The sequence below is a fragment of the Pseudophryne corroboree genome, chromosome 5, assembly GCF_028390025.1.
Source record: "Pseudophryne corroboree isolate aPseCor3 chromosome 5, aPseCor3.hap2, whole genome shotgun sequence".
Classification (NCBI taxonomy): Eukaryota; Metazoa; Chordata; class Amphibia; order Anura; family Myobatrachidae; genus Pseudophryne; species Pseudophryne corroboree.
In genome coordinates, this window is record NC_086448.1 from 245724037 (window position 1) to 245744500 (window position 20464).

General features: G+C 46.0%; 1 protein-coding gene across 6 annotated transcripts in view; it reads right to left on the reverse strand.

Moving 5' to 3' along the window:
- The window catches only part of THRB (thyroid hormone receptor beta), a 589925-nt gene that overhangs the window by 308879 nt on the left and 260582 nt on the right, over window positions 1-20464 (reverse strand). Inside the window, exon 4 of one of the 6 annotated variants that reach the window (XM_063922222.1) lies at window positions 19420-19509. The exons of the other annotated variants lie outside the window; for them this stretch is intronic. The gene's annotated coding sequence lies outside the window, so the exon portion shown is untranslated. The remainder of the gene's footprint in view (window positions 1-19419; window positions 19510-20464) is intronic. 6 annotated transcript variants of the gene reach the window in all.

The window sequence follows — 20464 nt, forward strand, 5'->3', positions numbered from 1 at the left end:
TATTCAAAAATGGATACGGTTCACATGCTCAAATTAAATAATTATAGCAATGTGTTGAGTTATTAATAGCGGTAGGGACTGGTAGATTCATGAGCACTATTATTAAATGATTTTAATACTCTTTATTAATTGATTATACACATGCAACAATGACCATTTGAAAAGTTTGATTTGCACTTTAGTTTTTTGTATATTAAGCGTGTTTTGAGTTGATTCACTTGTTGTTTACGTTGCCATGGTTGCATGTATCCCACAGCCCGAGAACGCTGGCTTGACGGACCGGTGACGCGACACTTCCTGTTGGAGGGAGTGACGTCAGATCCGGCACCCGGGCGGCGCGACGGCTGGAGGCGGTGAGTAACCTCTTATTGCACATGTATTTAAACACTGTCTATTGTCACTTTATTCATCCTGACGAAGGGGCTGCGTCCCCGAAACGTAGATTGTCTGAATAAAAGCATTTGATTTTTTCACATCATTGCATACGTCTCCCAGTGCCGCGCTCGTTGCTACTGTTATATATATATATATATATATATACTCTCCAAGAAACAGAGGCACTCCCGAACTTAAAACTAAATGAAAAATCGTGGTGATTTATTCAACGTTTCGGGGTACTGCCCCCCGTCATCAGTCCTGATGCCGGGGGGCAGTACCCCAAAACGTTGAATAAATCACCACAATTTTTAATTTAGTTTGAAGTCTGGGAGAGCCTCTGTATCTTGGAGAGTATTGTAGGGGGTTGGCAGGCCCCGTGAGAGCACCCTGGCAAGTTATTGCACTGTTTTCCATGGAGTGCCGGCTTTTGGAGTTTGGTATATATATATTATTATATATATTAAATAAATACAGGGGTGCACTCGTCAGTCTTTAAAAAAAAAGGTCTTTTTTTCATGGATGGTAACAGAGGCAATTTATAGAATCAGCATTTCGGTCCTAAATGTGGACCTTTGTGGACAAAGGTCCACATCTAATACTGAAACGTTGATGACTGATGAGTACACCCCTGGATTTATTATTGTTTATGCTAATACAGATTTTTTTTTATCCTATTGGGTAGACACCCCAACATTTACTATTCTTATGACAAGAGTGTGGACCTCTCTGGACTATATATACACTATATGGACAAAAGTATTTGGCCACACCTGTTAATTATTGAATTGAGGTGTTTCAATCAGACCCGCTGCCACTAGTGTATAGAATCAAGCACCTAGCCATGCAGTCTCCATTTGCAAACATTTGTGATACAGAATGCGTCATTCTGAAGAACTCAGTGACTTCAAGAATGGTACTGCGATGGGATGCCACCTTTGCAATAAGACGGTTCGTGAAATTTCATCCCTACTGGATATTCCACGGTCAACTGTAAGTGATATTATTAGAAAGTGGAACAACAGCAACACAGCCACGATGAGGAAGACCCCGCAAAATCATAGAGCAGGATCAATGACTGCTAAGGCACATGGTACGTAAAGGTCGCCAACGATCTGCTGATTCCATAGCTTAAGAGTTCCGAACTTCCACTGGCATTAATGTAAGAACAAAAACTGTGCGATGGGAGCTTAATGGAACAGGTTTCCATGGCCGAGCAGCTGCATGCAAGCCTCACATCATGAAGTCCAATGCCAAGTGTCGGATGGAGTGGTATAAAGCACACAGACACTGGACTGTGAAGCAGTGGAAACGTTTTTTGTCGAGTGACAAATCACGCTTGGCTGTTTAGCAGTCAGATGGGCAAGTCTGGATTTGGCGGATGCCAGGAGAACGTTAGCTGCCAGACTGCATTGTGATAACTGTGAAATTTGGTGAAGGAGGGTTAATGAGGGCAGTTTTTCAGGGTTTGGACTAGGCCCCTTATCTCCAGTGAAGGGCATTCTTAATCATTCAGTATGCCAAGATATTTTCAACAATGCTATTTTTCCAACTTTGTGGCAACCGTTTGGGGAAGGCCCTTTTCTATTCCAACATGACTGTGCCTCAGTCCACAAAGCATTGACTATAAAGACATGGTTTGATGAGTTAAGTGTGGAAGAACTTGACTTGCCCACACAGAGGCCTGACCTCAACCCCGTCGAGCACCTCACATTATGGTGATTTCTTATTCCTATCTTCTGCCTCCTCTAGTGGGTGGACACATACTCTCAGGAGACTGGCCACACACCTGGAAACTATTTCATGGAAACTATTTCATGGAAACTATTTCATGGATGAACTGGATCAGAGATTGCGAGCCAGGCCTGCTCACGGGTGGGGGAGGGGCGGGTGCGGGGGTGCTGCAGGTGGGGGTTTGGAGCCACCGTGGGTGATGTGGAGGTGCCGTGGAGGGGGCCGGAGGTACTGCAAGTGGGGGAGTGGCGGGTAATGCTTCTCCTGCTTCTCCTTCTAGAAGCAGCTAAGCTGCTGTCCTCCCTTTGGCAGTGGCTCTCCCTGAGGCTCGCACAGCAGCCAAGCAGCCAGCCAGTATTGTTAGCACCAGTGTCCCAACGCACCGCATTACAGGGAAGAAGATGCACTCAATAAACGACAGCTCCCAGCAGGCCTTAGCGCCGGAATGCTTTGGTGCTAAGGGCTGCTGTGAGCTGTAGTTTATTTAGTGCGTCTACTTCCCTGTAATGTGACGCGTTGGGACACCGGCACTAACAATAGTGACTGGCTGGCAGAACTGACTGACTCGCTGAATCAATGTAAAATGGTGAGAGTGATGTGCAGTGTCAGTGACACTGCTGTCACCTTTTACATTGATTAAGCATCCAGACATTACCCGCTGCGCTATCACCCACTCTATCTGTTACATTAGCCATCTTGGGGCTTCCAGGCCGGCAGCCCAGGTGCTGTGTTGCGGAGTCAGGGCCTCTGGAGATCTGGGCGCGGCTGTGGTGGGGAGGCACTTGCATACCTCCCAACATGACCCTCTCCAGAAGGGACAGAATGCTCTGTTCCTGGACTTCCCTCTTAATTTATGATTGCCCTCACCTGTGCTGAAACACCTTTCTTATCCATTATCAAACAGGTGTCTGCAATCATAAGCAGAGCAGAGCATTGTGTCCAGAAGCAGAGCATTGTGTCCCTCCTGCAGAGGGTCATGTTGGGTGGTATGCACTTCTGTGACATCAAGCGCAGAAGAGGCACCAGGGCTCAGAGAGTATGTGGCGCAGGGAGGGCTATGAAAGCCTTCCGCTGCACCGCTATCATACACATCTATGCCGGTGGCCGCAGCAGCTTTTGTTCCACCTGCGCCGTGGCTAGGGAGTGGGGATTGTTGATGCAGGAGGGGGCAGGTGGACTGGCAGCAGGACATAGGACGCTGCAGTAAAAGGATTTTTTTTCCCTTTGTACAGAGCAGAGACTTGCTGCAGATGCAGTGGCATACCCTCCAGCTGTACCTTTTTGGCTGGTACAGTACCTTTTTTTTATGGTCTGTACTGATTTTTGGCTCTCCAAACTTCCATTGAAAGTATAGGAAAAGGGGCGTGGCCACGCCAACTTTACCCATGCCCACTTTTCGAATTTGTAGCGATTTTTGTGTGTAAATTGTTGGAGGGTATGTTGCTGCAGATGCAGTGGGCCTATTTTGGGGTGTGGACCTGGAGCTGCAGCTCCATCAACCCCATTGTAAATCCTGCTCTGGGAACACACAGCAGCCAAAGGGCAGAGCCTCCCATTGGATGTAACCTGTGTGGGAGGGCGTTTCTCACCCAATCAGCTGTGGACTGGGTGTGACAGACCTGCCGCTAACCCAATGAGAGCTCTTAGCCACAGTCACTCTGGACTATTATATAGGAGATATATATAAAACACTCATACAAGTAAACTAAATAAACTCATAATTAGCATGGTTGGCCATTCAGAATGAATGCCTTGCCATTAGTTGAATATCATTGGCAGATACAGTATGTTTGTAGATGATGCCTAGAAATCCTCAGCACACCCATAGTCTGAGTCACTGGCAGTGACTCACATTCCAAATATCAACGTAAAGTCAGCTGTTTACGAATCTTGGAAAGTGCCTGAACATGACTGGTCAAACCTAGTAAGAGATTAATCGGGCACCAAGCAGAAACATGAGACATCACCCTTTGGCTGTGTATTCAACTTTATTTGGAAGATAGCTAACTACATAAACAATTGATCCTGTGGTGGAGAGACTGCAGTGCTAGTGTGGTGTATCACTGTATATTCTAATAAGCTCAGTGTGAAGAGCTTATTATATTTGTACATATATAGTTATAATATATTTGTATTAGAGATGAGCGGGTTCGGTTTCTTTGAATCCGAACCCGCACGAACTTCACTTTTTTTTTCACGGGTCCGAGCGACTCGGATCTTCCCGCCTTGCTCGGTTAACCCGAGCGCGCCCGAACGTCATCATGACGCTGTCGGATTCTCGCGAGACTCGGATTCTATATAAGGAGCCGCGCGTCGCCGCCATTTTCACACGTGCATTGAGATTGATAGGGAGAGGACGTGGCTGGCGTCCTCTCCATTAGAATAGATTAGAAGAGAGAGAGAGAGAGAGAGATTGTGCAGACAGAGTTTACCACAGTGACCAGTGCAGTTGTTGTTAAGTTAACTTTTATTTAATATATCCGTTCTCTGCTATATCCGTTCTCTGCCTGAAAAAAACGATACACAGCAGTCACACAGTGTGACTCAGTCTGTGTGCACTCAGCTCAGCCCAGTGTGCTGCACATCAATGTATAAAAGCTTATAATAATTGTGGGGGAGACTGGGGAGCACTGCAGGTTGTTATAGCAGGAGCCAGGAGTACATAATATTATATTAATTTAAAATTAAACAGTGCACACTTTTGCTGCAGGAGTGCCACTGCCAGTGTGACTAGTGGTGACCAGTGCCTGACCACCAGTATAGTAGTATATTGTTGTATACTATCTCTTTATCAACCAGTCTATATTAGCAGCAGACACAGTACAGTGCGGTAGTTCACGGCTGTGGCTACCTCTGTGTCGGCAGTCGGCACTCGGCAGGCAGTCCGTCCATCCATAATTGTATAATTATATACCACCTAACCGTGGTATTTTTTTTTCTTTCTTTATACCGTCGTCATAGTCATACTAGTTGTTACGAGTATACTACTATCTCTTTATCAACCAGTGTACAGTGCGGTAGTTCACGGCTGTGGCTACCTCTGTGTCGGCAGTCGGCAGGCAGTCCGTCCATCCATAATTGTATTATTATAATATATACCACCTAACCGTGGTTTTTTTTTCATTCTTTATACCGTCATAGTGTCATACTAGTTGTTACGAGTATACTACTATCTCTTTATCAACCAGTGTACAGTGCGGTAGTTCACGGCTGTGGCTACCTCTGTGTCGGCAGTCGGCAGGCAGTCCGTCCATCCATAATTGTATTATAATATATACCACCTAACCGTGGTTTTTTTTTCATTCTTTATACCGTCATAGTGTCATACTAGTTGTTACGAGTATACTACTATCTCTTTATCAACCAGTGTACAGTGCGGTAGTTCACGGCTGTGGCTACCTCTGTGTCGGCAGTCGGCAGGCAGTCCGTCCATCCATAATTGTATTATAATATATACCACCTAACCGTGGTTTTTTTTTCATTCTTTATACCGTCATAGTCAGTCATACTAGTTGTTACGAGTATACTACTATCTCTTTATCAACCAGTGTACAGTGCGGTAGTTCACGGCTGTGGCTACCTCTGTGTCGGCACTCGGCAGGCAGTCCGTCCATCCATAATTGTATTATAATATATACCACCTAACCGTGGTTTTTTTTTCATTCTTTATACCGTCATAGTGTCATACTAGTTGTTACGAGTATACTACTATCTCTTTATCAACCAGTGTACAGTGCGGTAGTTCACGGCTGTGGCTACCTCTGTGTCGGCAGTCGGCAGGCAGTCCGTCCATCCATAATTGTATTATAATATATACCACCTAACCGTGGTTTTTTTTTCATTCTTTATACCGTCATAGTGTCATACTAGTTGTTACGAGTATACTACTATCTCTTTATCAACCAGTGTACAGTGCGGTAGTTCACGGCTGTGGCTACCTCTGTGTCGGCAGTCGGCAGGCAGTCCGTCCATCCATAATTGTATTATAATATATACCACCTAACCGTGGTTTTTTTTTCATTCTTTATACCGTCATAGTCAGTCATACTAGTTGTTACGAGTATACTACTATCTCTTTATCAACCAGTGTACAGTGCGGTAGTTCACGGCTGTGGCTACCTCTGTGTCGGAACTCGGCAGGCAGTCCGTCCATCCATAATTGTATTACAATATATACCACCTAACCGTGGTTTTTTTTTCATTCTTTATACCGTCATAGTCAGTCATACTAGTTGTTACGAGTATACTACTATCTCTTTATCAACCAGTGTACAGTGCGGTAGTTCACGGCTGTGGCTACCTCTGTGTCGGAACTCGGCAGGCAGTCCGTCCATCCATAATTGTATTATTATAATATATACCACCTAACCGTGGTTTTTTTTTCATTCTTTATACCGTCATAGTGTCATACTAGTTGTTACGAGTATACTACTATCTCTTTATCAACCAGTGTACAGTGCGGTAGTTCACGGCTGTGGCTACCTCTGTGTCGGCACTCGGCAGGCAGTCCGTCCATCCATAATTGTATTACAATATATACCACCTAACCGTGGTTTTTTTATACCACCTAACCGTGGCAGTCCGTCCATAATTGTATACTAGTATCCAATCCATCCATCTCCATTGTTTACCTGAGGTGCCTTTTAGTTCTGCCTATAAAATATGGAGAACAAAAAAGTTGAGGTTCCAAAATTAGGGAAAGATCAAGATCCACTTCCACCTCGTGCTGAAGCTGCTGCCACTAGTCATGGCCGAGACGATGAAATGCCAGCAACGTCGTCTGCCAAGGCCGATGCCCAATGTCATAGTACAGAGCATGTCAAATCCAAAACACCAAATATCAGAAAAAAAAGGACTCCAAAACCTAAAATAAAATTGTCGTCGGAGAAGCGTAAACTTGCCAATATGCCATTTACCACACGGAGTGGCAAGGAACGGCTGAGGCCCTGGCCTATGTTCATGGCTAGTGGTTCAGCTTCACATGAGGATGGAAGCACTCAGCCTCTCGCTAGAAAACTGAAAAGACTCAAGCTGGCAAAAGCACCGCAAAGAACTGTGCGTTCTTTGAAATCCCAAATCCACAAGGAGAGTCCAATTGTGTCGTTTGCGATGCCTGACCTTCCCAACACTGGACGTGAAGAGCATGCGCCTTCCACTATTTGCATGCCCCCTGCAAGTGCTGGAAGGAGCACCCGCAGTCCAGTTCCTGATAGTCAGATTGAAGATGTCAGTGTTGAAGTACACCAGGATGAGGAGGATATGGGTGTTGCTGGCGCTGGGGAGGAAATTGACCAGAAGGATTCTGATGGTGAGGTGGTTTGTTTAAGTCAGGCACCCGGGGAGACACCTGTTGTCCGTGGGAGGAATATGGCCGTTGACATGCCAGGTGAAAATACCAAAAAAATCAGCTCTTCGGTGTGGAGGTATTTCACCAGAAATGCGGACAACAGGTGTCAAGCCGTGTGTTCCCTTTGTCAAGCTGTAATAAGTAGGGGTAAGGACGTTAACCACCTCGGAACATCCTCCCTTATACGTCACCTGCAGCGCATTCATAATAAGTCAGTGACAAGTTCAAAAACTTTGGGTGACAGCGGAAGCAGTCCACTGACCAGTAAATCCCTTCCTCTTGTAACCAAGCTCACGCAAACCACCCCACCAACTCCCTCAGTGTCAATTTCCTCCTTCCCCAGGAATGCCAATAGTCCTGCAGGCCATGTCACTGGCAAGTCTGACGAGTCCTCTCCTGCCTGGGATTCCTCCGATGCATCCTTGCGTGTAACGCCTACTGCTGCTGGCGCTGCTGTTGTTGCCGCTGGGAGTCGATGGTCATCCCAGAGGGGAAGTCGTAAGCCCACTTGTACTACTTCCAGTAAGCAATTGACTGTTCAACAGTCCTTTGCGAGGAAGATGAAATATCACAGCAGTCATCCTACTGCAAAGCGGATAACTGAGTCCTTGACAACTATGTTGGTGTTAGACGTGCGTCCGGTATCCGCCGTTAGTTCACAGGGAACTAGACAATTTATTGAGGCAGTGTGCCCCCGTTACCAAATACCATCTAGGTTCCACTTCTCTAGGCAGGCGATACCGAGAATGTACACGGACGTCAGAAAAAGACTCACCAGTGTCCTAAAAAATGCAGTTGTACCCAATGTCCACTTAACCACGGACATGTGGACAAGTGGAGCAGGGCAGGGTCAGGACTATATGACTGTGACAGCCCACTGGGTAGATGTATGGACTCCCGCTGCAAGAACAGCAGCGGCGGCACCAGTAGCAGCATCTCGCAAACGCCAACTCTTTCCTAGGCAGGCTACGCTTTGTATCACCGCTTTCCAGAATACGCACACAGCTGAAAACCTCTTACGGCAACTGAGGAAGATCATCGCGGAATGGCTTACCCCAATTGGACTCTCCTGTGGATTTGTGGCATCGGACAACGCCAGCAATATTGTGTGTGCATTAAATATGGGCAAATTCCAGCACGTCCCATGTTTTGCACATACCTTGAATTTGGTGGTGCAGAATTTTTTAAAAAACGACAGGGGTGTGCAAGAGATGCTGTCGGTGGCCAGAAGAATTGCGGGACACTTTCGGCGTACAGGCACCACGTACAGAAGACTGGAGCACCACCAAAAACTACTGAACCTGCCCTGCCATCATCTGAAGCAAGAAGTGGTAACGAGGTGGAATTCAACCCTCTATATGCTTCAGAGGTTGGAGGAGCAGCAAAAGGCCATTCAAGCCTATACAATTGAGCACGATATAGGAGATGGAATGCACCTGTCTCAAGTGCAGTGGAGAATGATTTCAACGTTGTGCAAGGTTCTGATGCCCTTTGAACTTGCCACACGTGAAGTCAGTTCAGACACTGCCAGCCTGAGTCAGGTCATTCCCCTCATCAGGCTTTTGCAGAAGAAGCTGGAGGCATTGAAGAAGGAGCTAACACGGAGCGATTCCGCTAGGCATGTGGGACTTGTGGATGCAGCCCTTAATTCGCTTAACAAGGATTCACGGGTGGTCAATCTGTTGAAATCAGAGCACTACATTTTGGCCACCGTGCTCGATCCTAGATTTAAAGCCTACCTTGGATCTCTCTTTCCGGCAGACACAGGTCTGCTGGGGTTGAAAGACCTGCTGGTGACAAAATTGTCAAGTCAAGCGGAACGCGACCTGTCAACATCTCCTCCTTCACATTCTCCCGCAACTGGGGGTGCGAGGAAAAGGCTCAGAATTCCGAGCCCACCCGCTGGCGGTGATGCAGGGCAGTCTGGAGCGACTGCTGATGCTGACATCTGGTCCGGACTGAAGGACCTGACAACGATTACGGACATGTCGTCTACTGTCACTGCATATGATTCTCTCAACATTGATAGAATGGTGGAGGATTATATGAGTGACCGCATCCAAGTAGGCACGTCACACAGTCCGTACTTATACTGGCAGGAAAAAGAGGCAATTTGGAGGCCCTTGCACAAACTGGCTTTATTCTACCTAAGTTGCCCTCCCACAAGTGTGTACTCCGAAAGAGTGTTTAGTGCCGCCGCTCACCTTGTCAGCAATCGGCGTACGAGGTTACATCCAGAAAATGTGGAGAAGATGATGTTCATTAAAATGAATTATAATCAATTCCTCCGCGGAGACATTGACCAGCAGCAATTGCCTCCACAAAGTACACAGGGAGCTGAGATGGTGGATTCCAGTGGGGACGAATTGATAATCTGTGAGGAGGGGGATGTACACGGTGATATATCGGAGGGTGAAGATGAGGTGGACATCTTGCCTCTGTAGAGCCAGTTTGTGCAAGGAGAGATTAATTGCTTCTTTTTTGGGGGGGTCCAAACCAACCCGTCATATCAGTCACAGTCGTGTGGCAGACCCTGTCACTGAAATGATGGGTTGGTTAAAGTGTGCATGTCCTGTTTTGTTTATACAACATAAGGGTGGGTGGGAGGGCCCAAGGATAATTCCATCTTGCACCTCTTTTTTCTTTTCTTTTTCTTTGCATCATGTGCTGATTGGGGAGGGTTTTTTGGAAGGGACATCCTGCGTGACACTGCAGTGCCACTCCTAGATGGGCCCGGTGTTTGTGTCGGCCACTAGGGTCGCTAATCTTACTCACACAGCTACCTCATTGCGCCTCTTTTTTTCTTTGCGTCATGTGCTGTTTGGGGAGGGTTTTTTGGAAGGGACATCCTGCGTGACACTGCAGTGCCACTCCTAGATGTGCCCGGTGTTTGTGTCGGCCACTAGGGTCGCTAATCTTACTCACACAGTCAGCTACCTCATTGCGCCTCTTTTTTTCTTTGCGTCATGTGCTGTTTGGGGAGGGTTTTTTGGAAGGGCCATCCTGCGTGACACTGCAGTGCCACTCCTAGATGGGCCCGGTGTTTGTGTCGGCCACTAGGGTCGCTAATCTTACTCACACAGCTACCTCATTGCGCCTCTTTTTTTCTTTGCGTCATGTGCTGTTTGGGGAGGGTTTTTTGGAAGGGACATCCTGCGTGACACTGCAGTGCCACTCCTAGATGGGCCCGGTGTTTGTGTCGGCCACTAGGGTCGCTTATCTTACTCACACAGCGACCTCGGTGCAAATTTTAGGACTAAAAATAATATTGTGAGGTGTGAGGTATTCAGAATAGACTGAAAATGAGTGTAAATTATGGTTTTTGAGGTTAATAATACTTTGGGATCAAAATGACCCCCAAATTCTATGATTTAAGCTGTTTTTTAGTGTTTTTGGAAAAAAACACCCGAATCCAAAACACACCCGAATCCGACAAAAATAATTCGGTGAGGTTTTGCCAAAACGCGTTCGAACCCAAAACACGGCCGCGGAACCGAACCCAAAACCAAAACACAAAACCCGAAAAATTTCAGGCGCTCATCTCTAATTTGTATATGCATTGTATACCGCAAAAAATTCCTAGTGTACGTGAGTACACCTGGCCAATAAAGCTGATTCTGATTTCATCCTTGAGGCAAATTAATTGATAATGTATTGGCTATAAGCATACGGGCAGGGGCATAGCCAGAACTTTGTTGGCCCAATAGCAACATTTTGAAGGGGCCCCTGTTCCAATGCTTCTAGAGACACCTCTCTGCAGCAGTTGTTCATTTTATGCCCCATAATAGTGACCTAGTTTATTTTATGAACTAACGTAGTGCCCTAGTTCACATTATGTCACATTGTAGGGCTGCCAGTATACATTATACAACACAGTACCCCCGATTCCCATTAAGACATATGGGGGGGTTCAATTAAACATGCTATTGAACAGCACTGCGCCTAGCACTTAAGTCGGAGAATGCCTTTTACTGTGACTAAACGGCATTCTTCAAGCACAGTAACCTGCATCTCCTGGCTTCAGTGCCGGACAATTGAATAGCTCCGGCCACTCATTCCCGGGTGCTATTTAATAGTGCATTTAATTGAATTCACCCCACAGTGTCCTCAGTTCATATTATGCCACATTACAGTGCTGCCCCCATTTCATATTATGCCACAATATGATGCCTCCAATTCATATTTGCCACATCACAGTGCACTGGTCCACATTATGTAACATTATAATACCGTCCAGTTCATTTTATGCCACATTACAATGACCAGGTCCGGGGCATAAATAGATATCTTGTAGGCCCCAAGGCAAAAGTTTTTTAAGGGCCCCTATGTACCACCCCAAGGTGGAACATCTACTGTATATAACGCATGTTATATATGTTGACAATATGTGCCCCATAGCAGCCGTATTCCTTGCACCTATAGTAGCTACAACCTTGTATATGGGATAAATGTAAGTCACTCTCCTATTTAAAAATGTATTTATTTACAGCACAATGGAGCCACTTGGGGCCTAATTCATGTTTGTATGCAATGCCGATATTCACACAACCGAGCGATTATCTGTAGACTGCGTATGCGCCGCAATCGCACTGTGCATGCGCCAAGATACCTTTGCAATGGTGCTCACCATGGGAGATTAAATGCAGAGTGAGTGACTGGAAGGTTTCCGGGAGGTAACGGGAAGTGGTGGCAAAACGCAGGTGTGTCATGACATGAATCTGCCTTCAGCTGTGATCATGTACGCAGAGAAACATAACGCCAGTGTCGATACTGCCGCGACCAGTCTGCGTGGCCATAGACTCACTTGGGGAGTCGATGTTCCTCATTATTGTGTCAATGCTGCACAGGGGCGGATAAAGGGGAGAGATCGCCCCTAGGCACAACAGTAACGGCTGCCACCACCTGCCTAATTTTATTATTTCAATTGATTGGTTATAGGCCCTCATTTGATGATTGCCAATTTAATAAAATAATAACTAATTATTATACATATTTATTAAGTAGGACAGCTTACAGGGGCAATATGTACATGTCCTACCCATTTACACTCCTTTCACAATGGCATATAGTACTGTACAGTGCCGCTGCCAAACAAGTGGCGCCCCTAGGCAAATGCCTCACATGCATAATGGGAAATTCCCAACTGATGCTGCGTATGTGTACGCTGTTGCTGAGGACTTTACTTATGACCTCTGGTAGGTGTCTTTATTCTTTTTGGGGCTGAAAAAACAAAGCTGAGCGTACAAACATGAATTAGGCCCTTGGTGCACATAATGCATTGCCACCTCTGATACTTTGCACTCCAATAGTTCTCTAAGAAGTGGGTGGGATTAATGCCGTATGGGGATGGTGCAGTGCATGTGCCTTACTTCTGAAGACACTATATCTATTTAAAACCCTATATCTTGCTCCACCTTTAATAAATAAATATATATATATATATATATATATATATACACACACATACATGTATGGTATCACAGAATGCTTTACGTTTTTATTTTCTATATAATGGCTTTTTTTTGTCATTTGAATCACTAGGTATAAAATATAGCAAATACATTTAAAAATGATCTCTGATTGCCCTATGCCTGAATTCCTTCCCTGTGCTCCTCACAGTCATTGTAGGAGGAGCATACTTACCTAATTTGCTGCCTCCTCGTCGCCCCAGCGTTGTAGGTGCATGCGGGCGTGGCCGGCAGCAGGATGGGCGGTCCGGGGGCGTGGCCGACAGGGAAGTGGACAGTCTGGGAGCATGGCATCAGGGTCGCATCATCGTGGCTCTGCCCCCGCTGTGCAGTGCCGAGAAAAGAGGCGCTGTATAGTGGGGGCGGGGCTACGATGACGCGATTCAGACCCCCCTCAGACCGCCCACTTGTTCTCTGCTGCGGGCGGCCGAGGAGGGTCGTGGAGGGGCTGCAGGGAAAGCGGGAGGCTTTCCCACCTTTCAGGGGGCCGGGAGGGTAGGCAAGTATGAGGAGGAGGCACTCAGTGATAATGTGTATGTGGGTGCATGACCACACCACTGGCAGCATCAACATACATTTAGCAATGAACATTTGAAACTTAATATATACTATACACTTTCTCTCAGGGCTGGAATAATAGTCAGTGCTGGAGGTATAGCAGCAATGTGGCCTGGCAATGCTGGGTAATTCCCATATCCATAGATCTCACACCTCAACCTCCCAGTTTGCACTTTTAAGAATAGTGGCTTGTGTCTACGCATGCTCAGAAGAGTCACACTTGCTCAAATGTAATCAAAGAGGATGGCTTTTGAGCAAAAACAGCATATATGACCCACACAAATATGTCTTGGCCAGTGTATAGCTGTGGAATGAAAGGCCGCCTGGGAGAATGCAATGGTAGGGGCCCATGACATAGTGTCCAGGTGTGTGGCCAGTCTCCCGAGAGTATGTGTCTACCCACTAGAGGAGGCAGAAGATAGGAATAAGAACTCACCACAATGTGAGTGATTCTTCTCTTCTTCTGACACAGTGCATAGTGTGTGGAATAGGTACTCTGGTACTGGAGCCTGCCGTTTTATCTCTACCTTATGCAGTCTGATCTTGTCTAGGAATTAGTTATTGACAAATAGGAAAAGACAGACAGGGCTTTATTCATGTTTGTAAGTAAAGCAAAAACAACATGTAACTTTGTATCTGGAGCAAACCACATCGCCATGCAGGGGAGCAAATACATTTATATTTTTCTGTACGAGGTAAATACTGGCTGCTTTTGCATGTAGCCCACACATATTAGACAGCTTTATTTTCACACTGCAATTTACATTTCAGTTTGAACACACCCCTCTCAAATCTAACTCTCTCTGCACATTACATCTGCCCCACCTGCAGTACAACATGGGGGGTAATTCCAAGTTGATCGCAGCAGGAATTCTGTTAGCAATTGGGCAAAACCATGTGCACTGAAGGGGAGGCAGATATAACATGTGCAGAGAGAGTTAGATTTGGGTGTGGTGTGTTCAATCTGCAATCTAATTTGCAGTGTAAAAATAAAGCAGCCAGTATTTACCCTGCACAGAAATAAAATAACCCACCCAAATCTAACTCACTCTGCAAATGATATATCTGCCTCCCCTGCAGTGCACATGGTTTTGCCCAATTGCTATCAAAAATCCTGCTGTGATCAACTTGGAATTACCCCCATGGTTTTGCCAAGTTGCGTGATTTTTTTTGGTGCTTTTTTGTACTAACATGGGGGGGTCATTCAGATCTGATTGCTGCTGTGCATTTTCGCACAGCAGGCAATCAGGTCATAACAGCGCATGCGTATGCTCTGAGTTGGACAACAACAACGGTATTGCCAGTCAGCGACAGGATGGTGCAAAAAATCCATTCGCAAGGTGATTAATTGGAGGAAGCCCGTAGGTGGTAACACCATTTTTGGGGAGTGTTCCAGAAAACGCAGGTGTGCCCAAGTGTTTTCAGGAAGGGTGTCTGATGTCAGCTCTGGCCCCGATCAACCTGATTCTATTGCACTGGAAGAGTAAGTCCTGGGCTGCGCAGAGACTGCACACACAGAATTTTAGCAGCTCATCGTAAACATAGCAACGCACACTTGCACGGCGAAAATACACTCCCACTGTAGGTGGCGACTATCTGAACGCCGGACAGCAAAAAATGCAGCCCAGCGATCAGATCTGAATGACCTCCATGAAGCAGATCCATAGGGGTATATGCAATTGCGGTCGAATTCCCGAAATTGTCGAATTTCGGGTATTTTTCGCCCCCCCAAAAAAAAATCGTCAATGCAATTCAGTGCTTTCCGTCAAAAAAACGGACTTTCAAAATTCGACTTTTTGAAATTCGACTTTTGTCAAATTCGACTTTTCTGCAATGATACAAGTGCTGCAATTCGACCAAAGTGGTTTTCAAGTTTGGAAATTCGACAACAGTGGTTTTACACAGTAAATTCGTCATTTTCAATCCGCCACACTTTGGAGGGTGAAACCAATAAAAAAAATTTAAAACATGTTTTTTTTGGTGTTTTTTTTTTTTGGTAATAGCATATCTATTTATATTAGAAGGGATTAGGTAATTGGTTTGTCTTTTTTGGAGGCACAAGTATTATTTATGTATTTTTAAAAATATATATATATATATATTTTTTTTATAGCTGGAACGGTAAAATCAAGGAAAAAAATGGCGTGGGGTCCCCCCTCCAAAGCATAACCAGCCTCGGGCTCTTCGAGCTGGTCCTGGTTCTAAAAATGCGGGGAAAAATTTGACAGGGGATCCCCCGTATTTTTAAAACCAGCACCGGGCTCTGCGCCTGGTGCTGGCGCAAAAAATACGGGGGACAAAAAGAGTAGGGGTCCCCCGTATTTTTTACACCAGCATCGGGCTCCACTAGCTGGACAGATAATGCCACAGCCGGGGGTCACTTTTATACAGTGCCCTGCGGCCGTGGCATTAAATATCCAACTAGTCACCCCTGGCTGGGGTACCCTGGGGGAGTGGGGACCCCTTCAATCAAGGGGTCCCCCCCCCAGCCACCCAAGGGCCAGGGGTGAAGCCCGAGGCTGTCCCCCCCATCCAAGGGCTGCGGATGGGAGGCTGATAGCCTTGAGAAAAATGTCAGAATATTGTTTTTTCCAGTAGTACTACAAGTCCCAGCAAGCCTCCCCCGCAAGCTGGTACTTGGAGAACCACAAGTACCAGCATGCGGGAGAAAAACGGGCCCGCTGGTACCTGTAGTACTACTGGGGAAAAAATACCCAAATAAAAACAGGACACACACACCGTGACAAGTACAACTTTATTACATACTGCCGACACACACATACTTACCTATGTTGACACGCCGACTGCCACAGTCTCCAACGATCCGAGGGTACCTGTGAAAAAATTATACTCACCTTCCAGCGTCCAGAGATAAATCCACGTCCAGAGTATAATCCAGGTACTTGGCAAAATAACAAAACGCAAAAACCCGTGCCAGCGGACTGAAAGGAGTCCCATATTGACACATGCGACCCCTTTCCCCGAATGCAGAGACCTCTCCGTGACAGCTGTCACTGAAAGGTCTCTTCTGCCAATCAGCGAGTGCAACGTCCTTGCACTCTGCTGATTGGCTCTGCGCGTCTGAGCTCAGACAGCGCATCGCAAAGCCTCTCCATTATATTCAATGGTGGGAACCTTGCGGTTAGCGGTGGGGTCACCCGCCGTTCAGCGGCTGACCGCGGGTAACCCCCCCGCTGACAGCAAAGTTCCCACCATTGAATATAATGGAGAGAGCTGTGCGATGCGCTGTCACAGCACAGACAGCGCACAGCCAATCAGGTGAGCGCCACGTAGTAGCGCTTCCTGATTGGCTGAAGGGACATCAGTGACAGGAGTCACGTGGGGTCCCGGCACATTCGGGGAAAGGGGTCTCATGTGTCAATATGGGACCCCTTTCAGTCCGCTGGCACGGGTTTTTGCGTTTTGTTATTTTGCCAAGTACCTGGATTATACTCTGGACGCTGGAAGGTGAGTATAATTTTTTCACAGGTACCCTCGGATCGTCGGAGACTGTGGCAGTCGGCGTGTCAACATAGGTAAGTATGTGTGTGTCGGCAGTATGTAATAAAGTTGTACTTGTCACGGTGTGTGTGTCCTGTTTTTATTTGGGTATTTCTTTCCCAGTAGTACTACAGGTACCAGCGGGCCCGTTTTTCTCCCGCATGCTGGTACTTGTGGTTCTCCAAGTACCAGCTTGCGGGGGAGGCTTGCTGGGACTTGTAGTACTACTGGAAAAAACAATATTCTGACATTTTTCTCAAGGCTATCAGCCTCCCATCCGCAGCCCTTGGATGGGGGGGACAGCCTCGGGCTTCACCCCTGGCCCTTGGGTGGCTGGGGGGGGGGACCCCTTGATTGAAGGGGTCCCCACTCCCCCAGGGTACCCCGGCCAGGGGTGACTAGTTGGATATTTAATGCCATGGCCGCAGGGCACTGTATAAAAGTGACCCCCGGCTGTGGCATTATCTGTCCAGCTAGTGGAGCCCGATGCTGGTGTAAAAAATACGGGGGACCTCTACTCTTTTTGTCCCCCGTATTTTTTGCACCAGCACCAGGCGCAGAGCCCGGTGCTGGTTTTAAAAATACGGGGGATCCCCTGTCAATTTTTCCCCCGCATTTTTAGAACCAGGACCAGCTCGAAGAGCCCGAGGCTGGTTATGCTTTGGAGGGGGGACCCCACGCCATTTTTCCCCGGGTTTTTCCCCGTTTTTTTAATTTGCGGCAAAATCCGGCAAATCGTCCGTTTTTCGCCCGCGGGAATGTCGAATCCGTTTTTCATTGAATATGGTGAATTCCGGCAGCCACCTGCCGGAATTCACCTGTCGAATTGTGTCAAATTAAAAAAACGGCGATAATTTGCCGCGATTCGCCCGCAATTGCATATACCCCATAGTGTAGATGTAGATAGATTGGAAGAGATTGTGGGGGTAATTTAGACCTGATCCTAGATGTCCTAAATTTAGCACATCTACGATCAGCTTCCCTGACATGCGGGGGGACGCCCAGCACAGGGCTAGTCCGCCCCACATGTTAGTCCCTGCCCCGTCGCACAAGTACTAAAGCATTGCACAGCGGCGATGCTTTTGTACTGGAAGAGTAGCTCCCTGCCAGCGTGGCTCCTGCGTGCTGGCAGGGAGCTACTCGTCGCTGCTCGGGTTGCAGCAGCTGCATGTGACATCATGCAGCCGCTGCAGCCCTCCCCCAATGGCCCAGGCACACCTGCGTTAACATGTGCAGAGAGAGTTAGATTTGGGTGGGTTATTATGTTTCTGTGCAGGGTAAATACTGGCTGCTTTTTTTTTACACTGCAATTTAGATTGCAGATTGAACACACCCCACCCAAATCTAACTCTCTCTGCACATGTTATATCTGTCCCCCCTGCAGTGCACATGGTTTTGCCCAACTGCTAACAAAGTTCCTGCTGCGATCAACTCAGAATTACCCCCAATGTGCAGGAATGTAAGTAGTGACATTGATGTGTTGCATATAGAAAACCTTTGACTTTTGTAAATAACATTTGCAATGTCACCAAAATATGCTTTGTGACATGTTATTTATATTCTGCCACTACTCTTCCCACAAGTTTTCCCATCATGCCACCACTGCTTTCTCCACCCATATCATGCAATCAATACCTATACCTAATAACCACACTCTAAAAAGGGTACGCTAGATGGGCCAAATAATTCTATGTTCCTATGTAATCTTAACTCACATTATGAAATCACTATGCTTCAATTTTTCTACAACATCAAGCCCCCAATGCACTCTCCGCCCATATCGTGCCCTCACTAAGCCCTCTACTCATTCCTCACATTATGAAATCATTTTGCATCACTGTTTATACCACAGTATGCCATCACTGTGCTCTCCACACAAATGATGCTATTCCTGCCAAACCTTGTCATCATTGTGCCTACTACAGCCCTCACTGCAGTAGCTCAGAGGCCCAACCCACTTACTAGCAGTAACAGAGAGGTGTTGTGTATAAGTAACTGTCTTCTTTTAAGTAGAGGAGATTATTTTTGCACCAGTTTTTGCCACTGCCATGTGAATTGAGGTCTGTCTAGTGCTGATGTCATTGCTCTCATGGCAGTGACATGGAAAATTAAATGCCACCAGAATTACACGGCACAGGACTCACTGTGGGTGTAGGGCATAGCAGTGATTTCTCCAGCACTCCAGTACACTAGTCTGTGCCTGGCTATGACACCTGTAAATGGTCTGTTCCAACACCGCTTTCATTGCCCTTGTCGGCTCTTTGCACATTACTGAAATAAAATGTAATTATGGTATTGAATTCTATACAGTATGACACCCATGACTGGTCTGCATGCACAAACTAAATGTTACACCCAAGACATTCCTCCTAGTTAGCAATTTTGTAGCAGACAGTTGAAAGGGATGATGCTTAATTTATGGTTTCCCAGCCAAACCTGAGATTCGGAACACTGAAGCTCTGATAATTCACTGTGGTACTAGAACCTCCTCCTATAACTGTATTGAAGGCTGATGTTTGAATGTCACTTCATCATCATTATGAAAGCCAATGAAAAAAAGAAACAGATGAACATATTTAATTATGTATTAAGAAAGAAAGAAATTACTTTTTATTAACAGAAGGAATGCATTTTTGTAGAATTATAACAATGATCAGTAAACAGTCATCTTTCTATACATTTCTACGATGTAGCGATTCTGTAAACACATTTTATTCTGTTTTATGTCTCTGTTTACATTGTTGATTAGAAGCATAATGAAGTAATGTGTTTGCAACAGAGTATATGTGCCAAGTAAAGACAGAAAGCAAACAGATGAATGTGGATGAATGGTGAGTGCGGGCGTATTGCAGGAATCTGTTACTGGTAGAACAAGCTCGTATAGCGTACCTACTAAAAACAAATGGAAAACTGTTACTGGATTTTCATCTGAGAATGTAAGCAAAAAACAGGAACCCTCAAACACGAATCACACCTACAGTAAATCAAGTAATCTGTATAGTAGCTAAATAATGAATAATGGGGGTAATTCCAAGTTGATCGCAGCAGGATTTTTGATAGCAATTGGGCAAAACCATGTGCACTGCAGGGGAGGCAGATATAACATGTGCAGAAAGAGTTAGATTTGGGTGGGTTATTTTATTTCTGTGCAGGGTAAATACTGGCTGCTTTATTTTTACACTGCAAATATGATTGCAGACTGAACACACCCCACCCAAATCTAACTCTCTCTGCACATGTTATATCTGCCTCCCCTGCAGTGCACATGGTTTTGCCCAATTGCTAACAAAAATCCTGCTGCGATCAATTTGGAATTACCCCCATGGTCATCATGTTCTGTGATGATATTCCAGCAAAATAATCTAGCAAATTAAAACTTTATTGTGACATTGTATATCATCGTATTTTATTTATTAAGTAACATAGTAACAGTTACTTATACAGCACCTACATACTGTATCACAAATCACACTAACCTGCC